Source organism: Mchenga conophoros, linkage group LG11, assembly GCF_057382185.1.
Source record: "Mchenga conophoros isolate Kocher_MC1m ecotype Shallow Benthic linkage group LG11, M_conophoros_male_GT1.1, whole genome shotgun sequence".
NCBI classification, from domain to species: Eukaryota; Metazoa; Chordata; class Actinopteri; order Cichliformes; family Cichlidae; genus Mchenga; species Mchenga conophoros.
This window is the reverse complement of record NC_140536.1, coordinates 230,865-238,259: the sequence shown is the minus strand read 5'-3', so window position 1 is coordinate 238,259 and position 7,395 is coordinate 230,865. Positions and strand designations below refer to the sequence as shown.

The following is a 7,395-nucleotide window of genomic DNA, read 5'->3' as shown; positions in this document are numbered from 1 at the left end:
ACCAAATATGAACCCCCGCGTCTGAGTTCACAGTTTTACTATTTATATAAACTACTCAATAAATTGTAGTAGAATGAATCTCTATGAAACCCACTTTCATGAAACAGCCATTTTACTGATATTGTACTCTTGATGCTAAGCTAGAAATCGCTCAGAGTTTAAAAATATCTTCTTCATAATAATAAGAGCTATATTTTTAAAAATGTGCAGGGAAAACATCTTCTAGATTGGGGGTCAATAGTGCTAGCAAACTAAGCTAAACGTGTGCTAACTAATAGTGGCCCTACCTATGTAATACACTTCACTGTTATTTTACCAGTCTGTTGTTCCACTGAGAGTCAACCTAGTAAGTGTTTTTCAGGATTACATTTACAGTAAGAACAGTAAGTGGAATCATTAACCTTGAGTACCTTGAGTGTTTCACACGGCTCTTTAGCATAACTATAGAGCAGCAACATTAGCTAAAGTGCGTACACCTTTAAAATACTGCTATATGCGGATTAGTTTATTTATTATTTTATTCCTGAGTTCCCTCTATCCAAAGTTTATTATACCATATGTCAGCTACTTCTCTATCTTCTATCTGGAAGTGGCTGACATCCAGAAATCCTACCAGTGGCTGGACAAAGCTGTACTGAAGACACCTCTGTGACATAGAGGCACTAATCATGGCAGCACAGGAACAAGCTCTAAGTACAAGATCCATAGAGGTTGGGGCCTATCGCACCAGACTAATGCCCCGGTGCAGGCTGTGTAGAGATGTTCTTGAGACAATCCAGCACATAACAGCACGGTGCAAAATGCTGACAGGCAGGGCATAGTATACAGAAACATCTGTGCCTGAAAGTCCTGAGGTTAAAATGGGAGATGCCCCCTAGCATGGTTGAGAATGACTGAGCTAAGATCCTGTGGAACTTCCAGATACAGACAGACAAACTGGTGATGGCTAAGGTGGCAAACCGGCACTGCATCCCTGCTATAACTCATACCTCTAGCACAGAAACACCTGATGTTATTCTTACTGAAGTGCAAACATGGTTAGCTTTATGTAATGCAAATGACCTTGTGGCACTGAAGCACATTATAGTATAAAATTGTATAGTGACATGTACAAATTGCTTAAGAACTGAGAGACTGGAGGATAAATGGGCTGTTTTGATTATTTTTCTGCTTTCTCAAAGAACCTTTCCAACAATCGGAATATACTGACTTGCTAATTCTCCACTTCTGAATAAAATCAATTCATGAGCTATGAAGGAGGTCACACTGCGGTCTTGGGATACAAGTCTTCTTTTATCTAACTGCAAATAAAGCCCACCACCGCTTCAAGGTTTGTGCTACAACAAAATTTTCCAGTGGAGAAAACTGGAAACTCAACAAGGGCAAATTCAGACACTTTTGACCGTACACAGAGATTTCACAATTAATCTTGCAGTACTTCTGGAAAAGGTAGTTTGTAGGTGTCACAAAGGTGAGAGACATCTGAGGTGGGCTGTAATTGTGTGTAGACGTATATGTGGTTCCTGTGAGGATTTGAGGGGGGGTTGCAGCTACGGGGAATCTTTCTGGCCATTTAGCCCAGCTAATAGCCTTTCTGCCATGCCAAATCACCCTTCTTGCCAAACATTCAGACCTGAACTCCTGACATCCCCTCAGGGGACCGAAGAAGCACTTTAATTGATATACTGCATCTCAAAGCCTTTGAATGTAAAGGAAGGAGGAAACTGGTAGACGAACAAAAGGCTACAGCCCAGAAAGCAGGATTCATCTTCTTCTCAGCATTGCTGGTGTCACACTCGGTGTTCTTGCTGCCTCAGATCTCCACAGCAGGGATAATGCTGGCTGTGCCCTAACAAGACATACAGTTATGGTTGATTTCTTGTTTCTCAGGTCTTCTCACAGACTGGAAGAAAATACTCACTTTATTCACTTCAAATGCGGTAACTACACCCGTCTGCTTGTTCTTTTGACATGTGAAGAATAAACAGAAACCTCAGATGAACAAAAGACCAAAATCACCAGCAGGAATTAATATGCTGGATTTTCTTTTTGTACAGATTTTCATTTGGATGGTCGGCTTGTCTGTGACTGTTTCACATTGCTTATTACAGCAGGGAAGTGAGGCATGTAATAGTCATCCCTTCAATAACCTCTGAGCCATACGAAAGCTGTTAAGTCTGGAAGAGAGAACAGCACGAGTGCCACTACGCTCTCTCACGGCAGGTAGTTTTACTGCGAAAATCAATAACAAAGACTTTAAGACACTTAAAGGCTGTGGATTTTGTATGAAGAACTTATTGGCATTAGATTTGAATACACTCACTAAGGGTTAATATTACTAAGGGTTAGGATTTTTAATTTTTAGTGCTTTGTCCAAACCACCGAGTGAAAGTGATGGCAAAGGAGTGAAAACACATTAAAGGAGCAAGTGAAAACAAAGCCCCTAAAAAACCACACAGATCACAGCTGACTAACTGATAAAGCTTCAACTTGGCCACTTCCAAATGAAGACTTTAGTCCTCTTTAAAGGAGGACTGGTGTCTCTCCGTGTCCTCTGCACAGAGGCACCAAGGCCAAAGGACAGAGATTACTAGCAACCTCTGACAGAACTTGAGATCAATATGATTCTGCAAAATGTTGCAGAACACAGAACACATTGCTCCCATCACAGCAGCAAATCTGCTGTGATGGGAGCAATGTTGTCAAGAAGAGTGGGTCAAAATTCCTCCACAATGATGTGAGAGACTGATAAAGTCATACAGAACACCATTACTTCATGTTAATGTTTCTAAATGTTTTTGCACTAATTTACTCCAAGTTGCAGAACCACAAACCAGTATGTCACACAACGTCATACAACGTCTTCCTTGTCAAACAGTGGGTCCTACATTACCCATGATACATCTCCCTCACCAACACTGTTGATTTAGGTGCATGCTAGTGCATGTTTAGGTAGCTTATAGATGAACAAATTAGAAGCTGCACACAGTTGTTAACAGATTTGTCTCTTTAGAATTGTTTGTTTGAAAGATTTTGAGTAATTAGTAAGAAAGACCAGATAGAGAACCATGGCTTGTATTAAACACATTTGTGATTAGATAATAGTGTTGGAGATAAACACACACATGCACAGACACAGTTGTCGTGTGTATTACGTGCTAAGAAACCGTGGCTCCTAAATATCTATTTGCCGCCTGCAGGCTGAAACAGGTCACAGTGTCACGCTCATTTGGCCTGCCATACTTTTCACACTTGTACACGTGCCGGCTAATTTACCATAATTACCAAATTAACTGGTGAATAATTTCATTTTAATTATTACATTTTTTTCACTTCTCGTTCCTTCATCTACCTTCATAGTGTTGGATTTAAAGATGAGGCCTGTTTCGAGTGTCATGTTCAATAAAGTGGGATGGGAAGGGACCCAATTAATATCAGATAGCTGGAACCCTCAAACAGAAAAAAAAAAAAACAGACTCTAACAGGGACATTTCCTCAGGACATATCTGAGCCTGACTAGACTAGCTTTAATTTGAGCAGTGAAGCCCACAGGGTATAGGTTTGTCTTGAAGGTAAGCACTTTGGACCGAGAAAAGACCCGAATTAATAATAATAATAATAATAATCTTCCGATAGTAAGCTATGCACCTGCAAAGCTCCTGTTGTTAGCAGGAGATGTGGTTAAAAGAAGCAAATCTAAAAAAATGAAAAAAAGAAAGCACATGCTTCCATACTTTCCCACCATACCCTGTTATATTTGTGTCACTTTAAGGATATCCAGCTCTGACCTGATTAATGATCAAGTTCATGCTCATTCATTGATTTGGTGAGCTCGTTTTTTTGACAGCTACTTTAAAACTCGGACATATTAGATGAATCCACATGACTATACATGGCTACAAAGGTGAAAGGCAATTTTTTCTATGGGTGGGATGTCACTGTAAAAGAAAAAAAAGGAGAAAATGTAATATTTAAGTGTACCTATATTCTCTAATAGTAATTTTCTGCATTGAATAATTTTTTTAAATGACGCTTTGACTTACATTTTCAATGAAGGGGATTTTCTCGTAACAGGTTACTTCTGTTCAGTGATGTTGTCACTATAACGAAAGAAAAAGACTTCAAGACTCCTTCCACAGTTTGTGTGAGCTCCTTCGTCTTTACAAAAGATGTCTGTGCAAAACCTCTAAAACTCAGACAAATATTTTCGGTGCTGTTTTGGTGCAATTATGATTAAAAACTTAACTGAACCCTAGTGAAAGCTCAAACCCACCCTGTGCCATGAATGACCAGTGCAGAAGTTGCTGTGAATGTTTTTCTGCTGTGCTTCCGCTTCTGCTTCCACGTCCCAACCCTCTCACCTCTTTCTGTCTGTCATTCTGATACTCTAATAGCTCTTCTGCTCCCTGGTAGTCTTAAAAGGATCTCTGCGCTGTGGTCCTTCAGCTCACATTACCCAAGGCTAGTCCACACTCTTGAAATTGTAACCTTATGATTCTCCAGGCCAAAGTTAATGGGACACCAGAGTCCTAACCCGCCCCAACCAGCACCGTGGATTAGTGCTACTCGGATCCAATCACATCCAGGCCCGTCACAGAGGCACTTCAGACCAAGTAGCTGCAAATCTGAGGCGGCAACTCTGGGCCCAAGACCTGCCTGAGTTTACCCATAGCCCCAGGTCATGTGGCTTTGCTCACCAGCCTTTGATGGCCTCAGGGGACTGAAAGAGCAGAGGCAGAGAGAGGAAGACAGCTAGACTGACCCAGAAAGTCTAGCATGGTGAGACACATGATGGTCCCATGGTGATCTCCCCTGGTTTTCAGTTGACGAAGATGTGGACTAAAGAACATCTGGAAGGCATCCCCATGAGCAGCAAGAGGCATGTCTGTGGCTGAAGTAGGGCTGGTCAACAGACCAAGATGAGGGAATGCTTCCTGTGGGTCACAGAGGTAATCTAAAGTGAGCATGTCGATAAGGTAATCTAGCTAAACTCACTACCTTACGAAACAGTTAGCCACTAAAATAAATACCATTAGCCCTATGAGGTGAGTTGGTTGTAAAGTCTGTGTCCTTTTTTAAGATACAGTCATGTGACAATACAACCGCAGATAACCTACAAAAATTGATATATATGCACTGTGTTATTATTTATTTAGCAAAAATTGAGCCAAAATGCAGTAAATAAAAAGCTTAGTAATGCTTCCATTGGAATAGGAATTAAGAGGGTAAATAGCCGCCAGGTGCTGCAACATAACCACCCCTAACATAAGCAGAGGATTTGGCAGTTTGTTAAGGAAGAAAGATATGAGCAATGAGTTTAGATAAGCAATAGTTGCTGCCCATCAATCTTTGACTTTTTAAGACAATTTCTAAACAGTTTGAACTCCATTAGTGCAGTGAGAAAGATTATTGTAGCCCAGATGGAAAAATATCATACTTATTCTCTTTATATTAACTGTCCACATCAACAAGCGTCGTATTTCCTATGACCATTGAATGCACCTCTCAGTTCACCCCACGTGAGGGCACCTAGCTCAGCAACCAATCAGAGCCTACCCAGGCCGCATTGACCCTGTCAGCCAGGAAGTGAGGTGGAGGTGCATGGTGTCCCGGGTTTTTCTTATCTCAGCAAGAGGAGTGGAGGCATCTGCTACTCAAACCGAGAAATCCACAGACAAAAGAGAGGAAAACTCAGGATTGAGAGGAAGGAAAACCAGCCTACTTACCTGCTGGAAGTCCGGAGTCGAGTGGCTGGATGAAGGAGAGAGGCAACGTCGGTAAGACGAGTGTTGTTCTGATGGAAAAAACTTGTAGAGACTTACCGTCGCGATCATGCTAATGCTAGCTCGGTGTCTCACAGGCTAACCACTCACTTTTCATCCGGAGAGCTGCTGCAATTCCAACGCCAGTGTGTGTTGGGCTTTTGTGAAACAGAGCAACGGTGAGCAACATGTTCTTAGCTGCTCTAAAGCTAAATTTTGTCAGTTCACTGTGAGGTTAAAGTAATCTAGAGGGTAATTTTTAGTGCATTTCTCTCTCACGAATAGGCCTATAGTGTGGAGAAATTAAGCACACTGCTTTAATGCCTCTGAACTGAACTCACATGTATATTTTGTTGCTTATTTGCACATAGTTCTGAATTTGTTATGGTGTATTGTATTTTGAGTGTCAATGGTTACTTACCATAAGTATTGTTTAATTAATGTTTACATGAATAGAGAAATATTTGAGCAACTTAGATGTTTAGTTCTCATAATTGATATGCTTGAAAATTGAATGTTGTACAACAGAACTGTGAGATTTGATAAGATTTAAGATGTTGATGCAATGAATATGAGGTGATGCAATAATTTGATTTTGTATTTTAACCTTAAACAATGCATCTGAAACAGACTGATTAGAATGTACATTTTATGAACTGGATTATAGGTCAGGTTTTTTGGAGAGGACGGAAAAGTCCAAGGACCAGGACGATATTCTGGTTGTGATAGATGGCGAGCCAACCACTTTGAGGACGATCTACCCCAAAGAAGATACACACCACACACTCATACATTCCAGTTACATTCACAAGGACCTTTGAAGTTGGCTATCGCCAGCTTAACTCTAAATTCTTAAAGGGCCCCAACGAGTACTTTTATTTTGTTGAGTGTGCACACTATTTATTTTATTTTATACTTTATCTGTACAAATTGGACAAATACCTGTTATACTTTGTAACAATACAAGAGTGGCTACTCAAAAGTTAACATTGTGTCCAGGTCATTATTGCTGCTCAATACTTTGGCTCCATACGAATTTGGTGTATTCTGATTCTGGCCAGGGTCTTATTACGAGCCCAAGTAATTATTGCGCTGTAATTCACCTTTATACCTTAAAGTTGGTTACATTATTCACAAATGGAAAACATATAAAACGGTTGCCAGCCTTCCAGGAGTTGGAAACTCACTCCAGTAACCTCACTCCAAGATCAGACGGATCTTGTTTCCTCAAAGAAGCAAGGAGAAAGCCTCATCTCTCTAAAGAACAGTTCAGCATGATTTAGATTTGCAAAGTTGCATCTGAACAAACAAGACTCCTTGAATAATGTCCTTGGGACGGGTGAGACAAAAGTGAAGACGTCCGGCCACAATGCAAAGCAATATGTTAGGTTTAAAGGTTTGGGGTGGGCCACAAGACCTGGGCACCTTGCAGTCATTGGGTTGATCGTGAGCTCCTCTGTACACTAAAGTGTTCTGGAGTTAAATGTGAGTATGACAGCTAAAGCTGAGCTAAAACTGAGTCATGACATGGTAATAATCCCAATCACAGCAGAGCAATGTTGTCAAGAAGAGTGGGTCAAAATTCCTCCACAATGATGTGAGAGACTGATAAAGTCATACAGAACACCATTAC

The 7,395-nt window shown here is 40.8% G+C and overlaps 1 long non-coding RNA gene across 1 annotated transcript; it reads left to right on the top strand.

The window, feature by feature from the left end:
* The first annotated feature begins 5,878 nt into the window (after positions 1 to 5,878).
* LOC146563388 (uncharacterized) lies at positions 5,879 to 6,749 on the top strand. Its single transcript, XR_014894242.1, has 2 exons — positions 5,879 to 5,941; positions 6,430 to 6,749. It is a non-coding gene; the product is annotated as an uncharacterized LOC146563388 (long non-coding RNA).
* Positions 6,750 to 7,395: the final 646 nt, after the last annotated feature.